The sequence below is a fragment of the Euleptes europaea genome, chromosome 17, assembly GCF_029931775.1.
Source record: "Euleptes europaea isolate rEulEur1 chromosome 17, rEulEur1.hap1, whole genome shotgun sequence".
NCBI lineage: Eukaryota > Metazoa > Chordata > Lepidosauria > Squamata > Sphaerodactylidae > Euleptes > Euleptes europaea.
This window is the reverse complement of record NC_079328.1, coordinates 24,770,278-24,787,406: the sequence shown is the minus strand read 5'-3', so window position 1 is coordinate 24,787,406 and position 17,129 is coordinate 24,770,278. Positions and strand designations below refer to the sequence as shown.

The 17,129-nt window shown below is 44.8% G+C and overlaps 1 non-coding gene across 1 annotated transcript; it reads right to left on the bottom strand.

Moving 5' to 3' along the window:
* Positions 1-3,471: 3,471 nt before the first annotated feature.
* Positions 3,472-3,545, bottom strand: TRNAI-GAU (transfer RNA isoleucine (anticodon GAU)). The gene has a single exon. It is a non-coding gene; the product is annotated as a tRNA-Ile (tRNA).
* Positions 3,546-17,129: the final 13,584 nt, after the last annotated feature.

Sequence of the window (17,129 nt, the reverse complement as noted above, 5' to 3'; positions counted from 1 at the left end):
ATTGAACAATCTTTCTATAAACTATCTCAAATCAAACGTTCTTATATTTTCTAAGAAATGGACTTCCTATAGAAGGCAAATTGGGAATACCAATATTGAGCAAGTTAGAAGCTATAAATACTTGGGTGTGTTATTTAAGTATAACCTCAGTTGGTTGGTGCACAGAAGTAAAACCATAAAATCAGCAAAGATTTCTTTGACGCAACTTAGACAATTTTATTTCAACAAAGGAAACCAGTATATTCCGGCGGCAATTAGAATTTTTAATCTTAAAATACTGCCGCAAGTACTTTTTAGCATTCCCATATAGCTTTCGTCTTTTAATCAAGAAGTGGAAAACCTTCAGGCATCCTTTCTTAGATAGACTATGGGAATTCCTAAATGCATGTGTTATTTTATGATCTGTCTTAAAACAGGTCAAAGTCTGATTGAGACTAAAGCCTGGACCTTAGCGATTCGATACTGGCTCAAGCTGTGGTTCAGTGATGTATCTGGCTCCCTACTAAGCAAAGTAAAAAATGAATTACACAACTCGTCCTGGGATGCATTAAACAGACATAGAATAAATCAAATCGGAATCTCTCTTGATGACCTATCCTTGGCAGAAGAAACTTATATATTCAAAAATATTAAGCAGAGATTCACAGATATTGAATTCCAAAGGTTCTTATCGGCTCAACCATATATCTGTTCACCTGCCATGCTCGGTTTAACTAATCGTATAGGTAAAATGGCTACCGGTAACTTTCTTCTTTGGATGTTCCCACACAACGTAGAGCATTTTTATTAGCTAGAGTAAATGCTTTCCCATCTAAGATGCTTTCCGGCAGATATTCCCAAATCCCAAGGTATGAACCTTTATGCTCATGTAATCTTAACTCAATCGATACTATTGATCACATAATTTTAGATTGTCCTTTTTATGAATGTACGCGCAAAAAACTATTGTCTGCTTTATTAGCTACCAAAAGATCTTTGAACAATGAACTGAAATGTCAATTTCTCTTGAACGACTCGATCCCTGAAATAACGGCGATGGTAGCTCAATTTCTTGCTGAGGTGCTAAAGATTAAAACTGTTTTTAACTAGTATATTTTGTAAATCATAATTTATTACTAATCCCTAATTTAAAGGGTGCTGTACTTATATCCTGCTTCGATCATTGGCTAAAGTATTGTAATTATGCCAATAAAAGTATGTGTGTATGTGTGTGTGTGTGATGCTGCAGCCAAGAACAACAACAACAAAAAGGACCGGGGAGTTAGAAATAACTTTCACAAAAATCAGCCCAGGGCCCTGATCACTCTGCAGCCATGAGCCACTAGCGGTGCAGTCCTAAGCAGAGTTATACCCTTCAGAGGCGACTGAAAAGACTTCTAAGTGTTACTCAGTTTAGGACTGTGCTGGAATACAGTGACTCTGTCTTGAGGTTACTAACAGTGCATTCCTGAAAGGAATGCCAGTTCCAGGCTCAGGAAGCAAACTGGTGTTGCCTCCTAAAGAGGTTCCGGCACAGCTGAAACCTCTGCCCGGCACCAAAAACCCATGGGAGATACGTCAGCTAAAAGCTAGCATATCTTTACAAAAAAAAGCTGGTGTAAAAGCTAAAAGCTGGTGTATCTTTACAAAAATAAAAAGGGGGCGTTCCCAAGCCGAAAGTGCCAGTGCCGGAACGCCTTCCGGCTCTCTGCCGCAGCCTGTGCTGGCAGCCAGAGGCTGGTGGTGGACAGCGGCGGTCGGGGAGCAGTGCCCGGCCCTGCACACCGGAGCTGGGACCACTAATGCCGGCTTGCGCCTTCCGGGCACTGGCGGTGTGGGCCCCTGCTCCAGCAGAGGCCGTAGTCAGCCTCCTAAGGGCTTTAGGCCCAATTTTCAGGAATGGGCCCTAAGAATCAAATCAAAGTGTGTGTGAGCGAGAGGACGGTTATCAGTCTAGTACAGAAAGTGGCAGGCAAGTTTCACCATTAAAACTAACTGAAGCAGTCCTGAAGCTCTAAATTGGTGCAGTGGCTAGCGTCAGTCGGCCATGCTCAAATGATCTAAGCTATCTTTCAGGGGTTTTCTGAGGGTGAATGGAGGAGGGAGAGGCATGTATGCTTCCTCTAGGCTCCTTGGAGGAAGCCAGGGGTGAAAAATGTAATAGAGCAACTGTACCCTGCAGCCTGTTAAAAGAGTCATCGCTTTTCATTGAACTTCACTTTTCCTTCACTTGCACACTATTGCTTCCTTTCCGTGTGAGTAGCTGAATTGAGTCTTGGGCGGTGCACTGAGTTATTTCAGTATTTCTCCCCTGCTTTCCTTTCCAAAGGTGACTTCAGAGTGGTTTACAATGTAAAAAACACACACACACACACATCCACAGAAGAGGGGAAAAAAAACCCAGGACTCCAAATCTGGATCTAGTCCTGGGTCACTTTGGGGTCTAAAGCTGTGAGCCAGAGGCGAAGAGCCAAGGGTGAGAACCCCTTTGGTTCATACAAAAGGCTCTGACCTGTGACCCCACCCCAGCTAAACACCTGCAAGCAGAGGATGAATGGAAGCTCAGCCCAGATCTCACTTAGCTGCCATTAACAAGTCCCTCAACGTCTTCCCTTGCCAGTAAAGCTTGTGGTTGCGCTCAAGCTAAATACCTGTATTGCAAAGAGAGAAGGCTCAGCCTAGCTCCAGTTCAACAAGCAAAGACATATTCCCCACCTCCCTCCCCATGCTAGAAGAGCCTCTGCCCAAGCCTAGCCTGAATACCTGCAAGCAGAGGAGAAACAGAAGCTCAGCCCAGCCCCCACTCATCTGGCAAAGAGACATTCCCCACCTCCCTGATGCCTTACTGCTCTGCTACTCAGGAGCTTGAAGTTCAGTGTCTTCTTGATCTGGCACCTAAAAGGCAGGAAGTTGAAGAGGTCCTACTCTGTTGAGCAGGATCTCAGCATGTATACTAGGTCTAGAGGGTCTATACTGCCTGTCAATCTCAGAGGTTGACATTGCAGACTTTAAGGGGACACTGAAAGGGGACACACAGCACACACCATGCTGGATCATCATTCTACCAGATGTGCATCCATGGAATGGTTTTCAGCTGTTAGTAGTCATGCCCACATGGATCCAATGCAGAGAAATCAAGCCTCTCATTGCATGCCAGGGTGCCCAGTTGGGCATGGGACCCTAAGGGTATTCCCTTTATCATGGCTACTGATCATCAGTCTACAGTAGGGTTGCCAATTTCAGGGTAGGGCCTGGATATCTTCCAGATTAACAAGTGATCTCCAGACTACAGAGATCAGTTCCCCTGGAAAAAAATGGCTGCTTTTCTGGATGGACCCTGTGGCATTATAGCTCAATAAACACATGAAGCTGCCTTATAATGAATCAGACCCTTGGTCCATCAAAATGAGTATTGTCTACTCAGACTGGAAACAGCTCTCCAGGATCTCAGGTAGAGGTTTTTCACATCACCTTCTTGCCTGTTCCTTTAACTGGAGAGATGCCAGGGATTGAACCTGGGACCTTCTGCATATCAAGCAGATGCTCTACCACTGAGCCACAGCCCCTCACCTGAGGTCCCTCCCCTCTCCAAACCCTGCCTTCCCCAGGCTCCACCCTCAAATCAACAGGAATTTCCCAGCTTGGAGTTGGCAAGTTGGGTGTGCACTATCCCCCCCCCCCCAGTATTTTTCTGATTCAGGTTTATTAGACCCAAACATTTTCGGAAAAGAAAAGAAAAAAGACAAGAAAAACTGTATACCCATACTGGTAAATGGGCTTTCCCCCCTCTTTTTTTCAGATACCTGAAATATTTGGGCTGTATTAAAGTCTATACAAAATTTGTGGGGGGGCCCTCTGGGGGCCATTTTTCAAGGTAGAGATAACAAATTTGTAGGATAGCTGCAGGTGACTCTCCTTAGAAGAACTCCCAAGGTTGGTGAAGTTTGAGTCAGGGAGTCCAATTTTGTGGGCCCCCAAAGGAGGTTCCCCCATTTATCAAATGGGTTTTTCATGGTTTCCAATGGAAGATGGGGCACCCTCTTTGGGGGACCATAAAATTGGAGCCCCTGACACAAACTTTACCAAACATGGGGGATCTTCTGGAGAGAATTACCTGCAGCTATGCTGAAAATTTGGTCCCTCTCTCTTGAAAAACAGCCCCCCCAGAACCCCCCAAAATTCCTTATAGATGTTAATGGACCAATGTCACACCTGAGTATCTCGTGGGAAAAGTCCCCACCATTGACTTCAATGGCCTGGGTAACTGTTTTGCTCCAATTGGGAGATCTTTGCGGGACTTGGGGTGGGGGGGCTGGTTTTCAAGGTAGAGGCGCCAAATTTGAGCACAGCTGCTGATGATTCTCCTCAGAAGAATCCCAAGTTTGGTGAAGTTTAGGTCAGGGGGTCCCATTCTGTGGGCACCCAGTTTTTCTCCATTTGGGTGCCCAATTTTTCAGCTTTCAGCTTTTTGGCTCCTTTCAAAATGCCACTTTTTGGAGGGCTGAAATGGCTTTTGGGGGGGCTTTTTTCTGATTGGGCATATCTAAATGCACATCCTTATTGGCAACTCTACAACATAATGGAGAGAAAACAGAAAAAAAGCACCAGACACATGCAAAGGCCCTTGCACAGCAGGGCACCCCAGTGTGCTAAGAGAAGTCCATCAAAGGTCCTTTGAGCCCAAAGTGCCTCTCTGCCCAGGAGGGTGCCCATTCTGTCTCTGCATGATCACTACTCTGACCCTCCTCCTTCCAACCAACCTCCAAGGGAGGGGAGGGAGGGAGGAATCGCACCTTATCTCCATACTGAATGAAACTGAAAAATTCAGTCACTCCTGACACAGCCCAATTTCCTGCCTGCAGACCTATTGTTTCTTTTATTTATTTATTTCATTTATATTCTACCTTTCACCCCAATGGGGACCCAAAACGGCGTATGTCTTTTTCCTCTCCTCCGTTTTATCCACACAACCCTACGAGGTAGGCTTGGCTGAAAGTGTGTGACCGGCCCAAGGTCACCCAGCAAGCTTCCATGGCACAAGTGGAATTCTAACCTGGATTTCCCAGATCCTAGTCTCTGTACATGTTGGAGGAGAGTGTTACGGATACCCTGGACTGCCAAAAAAACAAATCAGTGGGTTTTAGATCAAATAAAGCCTGAACTGACCCTAGAAGCTAAAATGACTAAACTGAGGTTGTCGTACTTTGGACATATTATGAGACGACAAGAGTCACTGGAAAAGACAATCATGCTAGGAAAAGTTGAAGGCAGCAGGAAAAGAGGAAGACCCAACAAGAGATGGATTGATTCTATAAAAGAAGCCACGACCCTCAATTTGCAAGATCTGAGCAAGGCTGTTAAGGGTAGGACACTTTGGAGGACATTGATTCATAGGGTCACCATGAGTCGGAAGCGACCTGACAGCACTTAACACGCACACAGTCTCTGTACAAGTCACTGCTGTAGTCCTGTCTATTTCCAGCTAGGAAGCATGTCCAGAACAGTAACTCATGCAGGAACATGGAGGGTAGGCCCCTCTGGGGGTGGTGGTAAGTAAATCTTATTCTTACATGCAGATAAAGAACATTCTCTCCAGGATCAAAGGAGCCATGCCTATTATCTTAGGTGCTGTGGCACACAGGAAGGATGGTGCTGCTGCAGTCGTCTTGTTTGGGGGCTTCCTAGAGGCACCTGGTTGGCCCCTGTGTGAACAGACTACTGGACTTGGTGGGCCTTGGTCTGATCCAGCAGGGCTTTTCTTATGTTCTTATGTTTTCTTATGTTCTTAAAATCTTTTGGGGGAGTGTAAAGATGAAACATGCTTTCAGTTTTAACTCACAAAAAAGTGCACATCAGCTATTAGAACTTTGGCGAGCCCAGAGTGTTTAATTTTCCTCTGAATTGTGGTATAAACGCCTGAACCAAACTGAAATCTCCCCACCTCAGTTAAGTGGTGATGAGTTACTTTTAAAACAAAACATCTCAGCACAGAGAGGCTGCCAGCTTCAAAGGTCCCCCTGCCACCAAATCTCAGTGCCCGGGTTTAGTCCAAAACAATGTTTATTGGATAGGATCATCTGATTCGCTTGGATTGGTTATGTAATAAAATTAGTGCTGTACATAATCCAAAAGTACCCAGAGCCAAAATGCAGCTCTGTAAAAGAAAGACAGTGATAGATGGGAATCAGATACGGGAATCAACAGTGTCTTGGCAAGACGATTGGCATCTCCTGACACTTTTGATATACGCTATGCATAAATCAAGGATCTGGCTTCGATAATTGAATCAAAAAGGAAAGTGAAATTTATAACCACTGAGGCTGCTTTGCAGAGCACAAACTGCCCGGAAAGCAGTCTGTTTCTCTCTTGTTTCTTTGTTGCAAACTTAATTTGATGGCAAAACAAGCGATTCCGGCGTACTCTATGAGCACCCAGAATGGAGGGCTCGCTCGCTTACCTCTTCAACGGGTTTCTTTGTGAACGGTATGCAGATGAGTACGCCACAGTCAGTCTTATCAAAGCCAAGAGCTCCCCCCCCAATGCTCTCAGTGTTGTAAACAAACATTTCCCTGGTAATCTGCAGAATGTTATTACTGAGTTGGCATGCATCCAGATGGCACCGTTTCATGTCAAGATTCTTTCAAGGAGGCAAAACACCAGAAGGACAGAACGCTCAACAACTGTTGGACCATGTTCCCAGTCTGCAAAAAAAAAAGCACCTTTTCTGTGTTATTAAAAGTGCGCACATCCATCAAAGAGCTCTCGTCAGATTATTTTGTTGTCCCTTTCTCTCAGCCACTATCATACAGTGGGAACAAAATGGCATCGGTGTTTAAATTTGCAAAATTATCCAAAGCGGCACTGGGGATTCGGAGGGTGACCTTTATCCTCTGCGTTCCACGTTTCCGTTCTGGAGCTGACATTCTTTTGGGGATGGTCAGAGAGTGGTTTTGGTTTGTTTATCCAGAGAGAAATCACAAGACAATGTTTCTAAAAGGGACAAGATGTGAAAGGGGAACCTTTAAACCACTTCCCATTTGAGATAATCAAATTGTGCTGATTCGTCTCTGCACAGAAAAAGAAAGGAAAGGGGAAAAAAAGCCACCCTGAACCATGAAAAGCAGGGTCATTAACATCTTTTCTAAGTTTCATACAATTTCAGCTATTTTTGTTCCCATCAAGAGCTTTCCTAGTGTTTCTCCAAGGGGTGTTTTATGCTGTTTAGAAAGAACAGATCCAGGTCTGTCATTTTTACCATCCTAAGCAGAGTCACACCCTTCTAAGTCCATGGACGTTAATGGGCTTAGAAGGCGTAACTCTGCTTAGGATGGCACTAGAATCACACTAAACAGGAAGCCACAGTCCCTAAGGAGTGTGTTCTTGAGACATACATTTGCAAATGCAGGTTTTTGTCCCATCTGGTTCTCACGTTACCTGCTCAAGTGTACACTTACAATGTTCTAGGTGTACAAATAAAACCCTTACACAGTCCAGACTCCAGAATAGCATTTTATGGGCTGGAAGATTTTAAGGAGAGAGCAAAACATGTGCTTAAAACGCTCCTGTTGACATGATCAAGACGTGAATATGAGCTAGATCTTTTTGCCCCAGGGCTGCCAACCTCCAAGTGGGGTCTGGAGAACTCCCAGAATCACAACTGATCTCCAGATAGGGATGCCAGCCTCCAGGTGGGATCTGGGGATCCCCCATATTACCAGCTCATATCCAGACTACAGAGATCAATTCCCCTGGAGAAAATGGATACGTTAGAGGGTGGCCTTTGGGCATTGTATCCCACTGAGGTCCCTGTCCTCCCCAGGCTTCATCACCAAATCTCCAGGAGTTTCCCATCCTGTATCTGTCAGCCCTACCCACCATCCCCCATGGGTGGCCAGGGGGGACATGGCAACCCTAACTCCAGACATCAAGTATAGGGTTGCCAACCTCCATGTTATGGCTAGAGATCTCCCACTATTACAACTGATCTCCAGCCGATAGAGATCAGCTCACCTGGAGAAAATGGCTGCTTTGGCAATTGGACTCTATGGCATTGAAGTCCCTCCCCTCCACCGCCAAAACCTCCCACCAGTGGCGAAGAGAGACCTGGCAACCCTAATCAGGGATCAGTTCCACTGAGAAAATGGCTGCTTTGGACTCTATGGCACTATACCCCACTGAGGTCTCTCCCCTCCCCAAACCCTGCCCTCCTTAGGCTCCACCCCAAAATCCCCAGGTATTTCCCAACCCAGAGTTGGCTGCCATATCTTGCCCATCATGAGTGACTTGACCCAAAGAGATGATGCTGAAAACAACACCAAATAGAAGATGGTTGAAGTGGTCGAAAAGCAACAGGCATTGCCATTACAAGATCTTTACAAGAAAGACCTGCTCAAAGACAGTAGCTGAATATCCCCATGGCCTGTTCCACCAGTGTCAGAGGAGTACATTCATTCATGTACATACATGTCATTCATCTGGGCAGACAATTTAAAAAGCCTACATACATTCTAGCCAATACAAGTTTTCCATTCCAATTATACTCCTCTCCAGTTATATGTCAATTATCTGAGATCCAGCATGAAGCGACGCTATGCTACTCTACGAACCACTGGAAAATTTATGCTTTTACCATAGAGTTTCCGTGATTCCTAGAGTGGTATGGCGTAACTTCTGGCTTTTCCCTGGAAGTGACATCAGAACATTGTGCTGACTGCACCCCCATCTTCAAGGCATCTTCTCCAGTCACACACAGTACACTTCGTGGATTCAGAGGGCGTATGAAAGACACAAGATGTACCCTGTGCAAATCTGGATTACAGCTAGGGTTGCCACCTCCAGGTACTTCAAAACAATTCACAGTGCGATGCTAATAGGCTATGCAAAAACAATCCACACAAGGCTCAGTTCTATACATACCGGTATATTCAAAAGGAGATAGTCAATACAAAACGTGCTGCAAGCAATATCTATAGGTGAGCGACAGTCAAAAAAGAGAACATTATACAAAAATATCAAAAGACAAGTCAAAGAACAATGTAAAACAACAAATCTATGTCTAATGTTTCTCTTTGAGTCTTAAAGACTTTCCAGGGCAATTTTAGTCTTTGTAAGAGCTGGTCCCAAAAGTAGAAAGAATTCCTACAGATTTTACAAGAGTCCAAGTGGGAAATCAGACTTTTATATCCACTGGCTACGTGCTGCAGGTGTTTCAAAAGGAGACCAAGCTGGCACTTATAGTAGAATGGAAACGTCTTCCAGGTAATAGACGCTTTCACCAATGATGGCTTCTTCAGCCTTGTTGTTTTCTTAATGCTACATAGTAGTCTGGTGGTTGAAGTTTGCCTGTGTAGTGGTAGCTTACGCTTTTCTGTAGGAATTCTGAGCCTTGTGTGGATTGTTTTTGCATAACCTCCAGTAATAGCTGGAGATCTCCTGCTATTACAACTGATCTCCAGCCGATAGAGATCAGTTCCCCTGGAGAAAATGGCCGCTTTGGCAATTGGACTCTTTGGCATTGAAGTCCCTCCCCTCCCCAAACCCTGCCCTCCTCAGGCTCCACCCCAAAAACCTCCCGCCGGTGGTGAAGCGGGACCTGGCAACCCTAATACAGCCATATCTGCCCTCTGGGTCTATCCCCTGAAATCTTGTAGCTGAAAAAATTCCCACTTTCTCTTCTCAGACAGTAGAGGGAGCTCCATCCCTAGCCTTTCCTTCCTCTCACAGCGGCAGTGGCTGCAGTCTTCTCCACTGGTAACAGAACATATTGTATCTCTCTGGATAATTTATTATTACAGATTGCAACTTCAAGGAACACAAAGATTGAAAGGAGTGTCAATTAAATCACAGTGATGCAATATATCAAAAGTACTTTTTTTTTTAAATGCCAAACGCTTTAGTTAAACCATCTGCTCTGGGAGTTTTTAAACATTCCACTTCTAGAGGTAAATTCTTAGCTTTGTAAATGCATTCTTTTCCTTCACAAAATCCCCCTAATTCTTCTTCACTCTACTTCTGCACAAGTTCTCTTCAGACCGTTTGCTAACTCTGTTCTCCCAGCTATAACTTCGGATTAGCAAGCCTAAACGGGTCTGCTCAAAAGTAAATCCCATTTTGTTCGGTGGAGGTTAGTCCCAAGAAAGTGGTTCCAGGATTGCACTGTTAATCAGCAAGAATATCTTTGTCGATTTTCTGTACCAGAACTTGGGAAGTTTGGGAAGGGGAGGGAACTCAGCAGAGAATTAAACTGTGGAAATCACCTTCAGTGGAAGTTGTGGTAGCCTCCCCAAACAAAGATGGCTTTAAAGGAGGTTCGATTCATGGAGGAGAGAACATAAGAACACAAGAAAAGCCCTGCTGGATCAGACCAAGGCTCATCAAGTCCAGCGGTCTGTTCACACGGTGGCCAACCAGGTGCCTCTAGGAAGCCCACAAGGAAGATGACGGCAGCAGCACCATACTGCCTGTGTTCCACAGCACCCAAGATAATAGGCATGCTCCTCTGATCCTAGAGAGAACAGGTATGCAGCATGACTAGTATCCATTTTAACTAATAGCCACGAATAGCCCTTTCCTCCATGAACATGTCCACTCGCCTCTTAAAGCCTTCCAAGTTGGCAGCCTTCCAGGTTGGCAGAGGTCCATTGATGGCTGCCAGCCATGGGGACTAAAGGGAACCTCTATATTCAGAGGCAGTAAACCTCTGAAACCTGGTGATAGGAGGCAATATCAGGGAAGACCTTGGCCTCTGTGCCCTGTTTGTTGGCCTTCATGGGCGACTGGTTGGCCACTGTGTGAAACAGGATGCTGGACTAGATGAATGACTTCAGGGGAGCTGATCTCCACAGTATGCAGATTGGGTGCAATCCTGGGAGAATTCCAGGCCTCACCTGGTGGTTTGTATGTACGCCATACTTGAAATGGTTATGCTTCTAGCTTTTCTTGAAACCCAAAAGGGAATTGGTTCCACTTTGGCATGCTCTTAGTGGCTCATAGCCTAGTGCTCCAGCCTAGTTTGAAAACTTTCTTTGGTATGAGGAGCCTTCTGGGGAAGACTTAGGGTTGCCAACCTCCAGGTACTAGCTGGAGATCTCCCGCTATTACAACTGATCTCCAGCCGATAGAGGTCAGTTCACCTGGAGAAAATGGCCGCTTTTGCAATTGGACTCTATGGCATTGAAGTCCCTCCCCTCCCCAAACCCCTCCCTCCTCAGAGCGACCCCAAAAACCTCCCGCCGGTGGCGAAGAGGGACCTGACAACCCTAGGAAGACTGCTTAGGCCAGAAGAAGCCTACAGGCTTGCATGTGACCAGCGGCAGGATATTAACCAAAGACAAGCACCTCAATCTCTCTCCTTCTCTCTGTAGTTTGGAAGGGCGACCAATTTACATTGTCTTTTGCATGATATATTTGATAACTTTCAGTAAGAAAGCCTTCTTCTTCTTTTTTCAGCAAGTCAAGACAGTTGCAGGCTCTAATTGCAGCAAAAAAAAAGCATCACGATTATCTTCTTTCTTCAAGGCTTGCTGAAAAACTTTCACTCCTACTTGCTTGGCTAGGCTTGCAACTCCCAGTCATTAAGGATGTCAGGACAATTCGGTAAATCATCAGAACTAGATTTTAATTGTCTTAATGCAAGTGGCAGCAAAAGATTGTTGTTCTTCTCAAAGCTCCTGTGAGTGGATTGGGTGCTCAAAAACTCAAGTACAGCCTAGTTCCCCCTAGGTCTAAACCTGGGTGAGATGGCACAACAAAATACTTGGAAGGGCGCACCAACTTCTAAGCATCTTGATGACTGAAGGTTGCTCATTTGACTGTGGAGGGGTTCTTTCTCCTGACAAACTGGATTGCAATTACGTTCTATTATTATGTCAGAAGGGGGGGGGGTGTCTAGGGCTTGCCACTACCGTGAGTGGTCACAGCTTCTAGGAAGTGCTGAAGCAAACATGGAAATTTACCCTTCAATCTATGGACCTCCAAGTCACCCTAGGAGTTTAAAGGTGACTCATACATGACCGAACATAGCTATGGCAATTTCCCCCCAGTGCAAAGAATAATACCATAATGCTTGAACGATTTATGGTTCCTCTGCAGATTGTCTCTCTCACTCTCTCTTTCTCCCTCACTCTCTCTTTCTCCCTATCTGTCTGTCTGCCTGCCCGTCTGTCTTTACCAATATCTATATCATCTTTGTTGGTGGACAGTGCCATCAAGTCGCTGCTGACCTATGGCAACCCCATAGGTTTTTCAAGGCAAGAGATGTTCAGAGGTGATTTGCCATTGCCTGCCTCTGCGTAGCAGCCCTGGACTGCCTGGTGGTCTCCCATCCAAGTGGTAACCAAGGCCAACCCTGCTTAACTTCTGAGATCTCACAATATTGGGCTAGGCTGGGCCATCAGGTAAGGTCCATATAATCAGTATTTATACATGCAGAGATGAAAATTCACCCTGACCTGGATGGCCCAGGCTAGCCTGATCTCATCAGATCTCAGAAGCTAAGCAGGGTCAGCCCTGGTTAGTATTTGGATGGGAGACCACCAAGGAATACCAGGGTTGCAGTGCAGAGGAAGGCACTGGCAAACCATTTCTGTTAGTTTCTTGCCAAGAAACCCCCCCAAAATGTGTTGCCATAAGTCGGCTGCAACTTGAAGGCACTTTACACACACACACGTATGAAAATTCAGGGCCTGGATTCTTTTCTTGAAGCTAGCATTGTTCAAGCAACAGAACTGCTAATTAATGAACAGATTCTTTGATGAGTGTTACCCCTCTTTTATCGCACTCTGGGGTTTCAAGGAAGCCTACCAATTGAAGGACTCAAAATACAGTTTTGATAAAGACTTAACACTGAATAGTTTCCCAAATAAAACTCTGAAGAAGGTAATTAGCCTGGGCTGGTATTGGTTCTGTCGTCGCAGCTCACAAAAGCTGTGGCTGCAACCTGTGGGCTGTGGCAAAGGGCTGAGATCCCCTTGGGTCTTGCCTTTTGATACATGCCACAAGCTTGCCCCTTCGGGCTTCGAATTGCCTGCACAGGATGGCCATATCTCTCTTTTCAAGTTCAAGTTTATTAGGGCTTAGTAGCCCATAGCATAGGTCATACACTCTAAAAATAAAGTAAGAATTACAAATCATAGTAAAACAGAAGTTTGCCACGTCAACAATACAGCTTTTGATAGGGTTGCCAACTCCAGGTTGGGAAATACCTGGAGATTTGGAGGATGGAGCCTGAGGAGGGCGGGATTTGGGGAGGGGAGGGACTTCAATGCCATAGAGTCCAATTGTCCCCTATCCCTTGCTGGAGAGAGCTATATCCTAAACCAAATAAAACAAAGATTAACTGACCACGAACTTCAGAGCAAATTCCCTCTAACTCCTCCAATCTGTTCACTTCAACATTTTGGAATCCCACCAAACCTTGGTCCAAAATACCTGGAACACCTTGACAATCCTAAGCTCAGGAAAGCTTTTATGCAAGCCAGAACCAACACATTGCCCTCGGCGATTCTTCGTGGCAGATTCTTTAAAATACCCTACGTAGATAAAGTCTGTAGATGTGGGGCTGGATGCTCTGATTCCCTGTCCCACATACTCCTGGAATGAGACAACTTAAGAGACAACTTAATAAAACCTTTAATTCCGAATTCCTACTCAAACAACTTCAGAAACTATTAGCTGATCAGGACCCAGAAATTACAGAAAGTGTGGCAAAATTCCTGATGACAGCAATCAACCAATGGGAACTCAGCCAGAAAGAGGATCTCAACACTAAAGAATAAACTGTATTTAAACTAACTTTTAACATTCAAATTTTAATTTCAGCTTTTGTATATTCCTTTAAAAATATTATGCCAATAAAGGTATTTGTATTTGTATTTGAGTCCAATTGTCAAAGCGGCTATTTTCTCCAGGTGAACTGATCTATGTCGCCTGGAGATCAGTTGTAATAGCGGTAGATCTCCAGCCACCACCTAGAGGTTGGCAACCCTAGCTTTTGAAGAGGCTGCTCAGAAGTAATCTTAATTTTTGAATATCCGGGGTGCTGAGTAGTAGTTGTTGCATACCTTGGGCAGTAGAAGAAAGTATGGGATAATGAACCAAAAGTGGGAATCTGGTGGTGTCTTGAAGAAACAGCCCTTCATCTGTAGGGTTGCAAGGTCCCTCTTCGCCACCAGCGGGAGGTTTTTGGGGCAGAGCCTGAGGAGGGTGGGGTTGGGGGCGGGAGAGAGACTTCAATGCCATAGGGGCCAATTGCCAAAACGGCCATTTTTCTCCAGGTGAGCTGATCTCCATCGACTGGAGATCAGTTGTAATAGCAGGAGATCTCCAGCTAGTACCTGGAGGTTGGCAACCCTATTCATCTGTTGGCAGTGCATTGCAACATGTGATCATCTATGAGAGTCTCAATTTAGGAACTGCCAGCATATAAAAATAGTGAGCGAGGTCAAATTGAGTTTGATATTGAATTCCCAGACAGAGTGGAGAACATTTCCTTCTAGCATCTTTTTGCAGGGAATCCCGTAAGTAATGCTCTTCTTCTTTCTGTTAGATTGTTCAACCTCCATAAACTCAATCGATTCATTTTCATGTCTACAGCTCTATTCCATTTGGACCAACAGTGCTTTCGGGCTGCTGATATGGTGAATGCTGGGAGATTTTCAGAATTTAGCAGTCTGTACTTGAAGCTAACGATAGTTTTCCAGATCAGTGGGAAGGCCCAGTCCAAGTCGTAGAATGGAGATAGGAATAAAGGAAGCCACCACCCTCAATTTGCAAGACCTGAGTAAGGCTGTTAAAGATAGGACGTTTGGAGGACATTGATTCATAGGGTCGCCATGAGTTGGAAATGACTTGATGGCACTTAACACACACAATATTTAAAATCACAACTGATAGGGTCTGTCTTCATTACAGACTACAACTGGTACCAAAACGAAGCCTCCTCCCCCAGGGAATTCTGGGAAATATAGTTCTTAGCACTTTCCCCATCCTATAGTCCCCCAAACTATAAGTTATCTGCATCTTTTCTGCATGATATGAATGGGCTAAGAAGAAATGGAAAGATCCTGATGTATATTTTGGGTCCCTTTCGGTATTTTTGTTCACAAATGCTTCAATCATCTTCATCTCAGAATAGGGTTGCCAACCTCCAGGTGGCACCTGGAGATCTCCCACTGTTACAATTTATCTCCAGACAAACAATATCAGTTCCTCTCGAGAAAATGGCTGCTTTGGAGGGTGGCCTCTACTGTATTATACCATGCTGAGCTCCCTCCCTTCCCCAAACCCCACCCTCCCCAGGCTCCACCCCCAAAATCTTCAGGTATTTCCCCATCCAGAGCTGGCAACCTAGGGTTGCTAACCTCCAGGTACTAAGTGAAACAATAGTATTCAGCTCACCCTGATAATGCAAAAGTGCGATGTTATTATTTACAAGTGCAAGAAGCCAACAATAATAGAGATACAAAATGTATCTCAACAAAAATGTATACAAAGATACAATGTAGCTAAAAAGCTACCAATACAGATAGTCAGTTTCAACCTGAAAAGTCCTTTAAAGGTAAGTACAATGACTTTTTAAATTTCTTTCTTCCAGAAAGATGATGAGACTCCGCCCCAAAAACCTCCTGCTGATGGTGAAGAAGGACCTGGCAACCCTATGGTAACCCTATATCAGAACGCTATTGTTTCTTGTTACAATAGCAACAGCTTATAGGTGTGGCAGCCCCTCCACACAGGTCATGCTGTGGTTGCAAATCCTACTGATGAAAGGCAGCAGAACAATGGAATTCCACTCTTCACTTCAAATTGGACATGTAATGTGAGACGCCTTGCGTTTTCCAAAATTAAAATCCTGCCAAACAACTGCATGCTTCCTGTTGCTGTCTTTCAGCACGTTCTAATTTCCTTTCAACTCATTTCGCTGCTCTTCCACTTCTGTGGAAAGGAAAATGTATCAAGAACATACAAAAAGTCTGCGCTAGTAAGCGTGAGGGTGGGAGGCTGGATTACGGTTGCCAGGTCTGGGTTGGGAAATACCTGGAGGTATTGGGGGCTGAGCCTGAGAAGGGCGGGGTTTGGAGAGGGGAGGAAATTCAATGCCATAGAGTCCAATTGCCAAAGTGGCCATTTTCTCCAGGTGAACTGATCTCTATCGGCTGGAGATCAGCTGTAATAGCAGGAGATCTCCAGCCGCCACCTGGAGATTGGCACCCTACGAACACTCCAGCTTTTGTCAGTTCCATTCATGACCCTTTGGATGTTCTCCACAAGATTTAAGAAGGAAGAGGGCATTAGGGACCATATCCGTGGGCTGGAAATCACCGCATTAAAACAAATGCCTGCCTATCTACCATCTGACATTGATTCTTGCATGTCTGAAGATTGAATTGAATTTGATCGGGATCAAAGCTTGAGGGACTCGTTGTCAGGAGTCAGCTCCCACACAAAAATGCTTTCTTTATGTGTGGAAAAAATCCAGTCATGGATATGACTACAGATGTTTTGTGATTGACATGCCGGGTACTCCCTGCTGTTAAAAGACTCCGAGCCACATTGGAAATGTTTTAGTTCTGGAAATAGATCTGATGAAAGCTCAGAGATCTCACCACCCATTCCCACTGAATTATTGCATCTTGCCATTGAGTTATTTAGAATATTTCTATTCCGCCTTTCCCCCTATACCAAGAGCGCCTGAGGCAGCTCACAATGCAGGATATATGAAATGCAGACCATTTACGAGTATTTTACAACATAATACGGTAACTTAAAAACCACAATCAGAACGTAGCCTAGAGATGAAGCAAATATTTGAAATTTGCCCTCAGATCTAAATTTCTGCCTCAAATCTTGATTGTGACATCTTGAATTCAGAATTCAACCATCCATATTTAGGGTTGCCAGGTCCCTCTTCGCCACTGGCGGGAAGTTTTTGGGGTGGAGCCTGAGGAGGGCGGGGATTGGGGAGGGGAGTTGTAGATCAGTTGTAATAGCAGGAGATCTCCTGATAGGACCTGGCAGTTGGCAACCCTATCCATATTTAATATGACCATTTTTTAAAAGTACTTTGGAAGGGTTGGCATCTTGTGATTTGGCGCTTGTCAGATATGAGGTCTCCTAAGTACTAGCTGTCAGGTACTAAAAATCTTCGCACA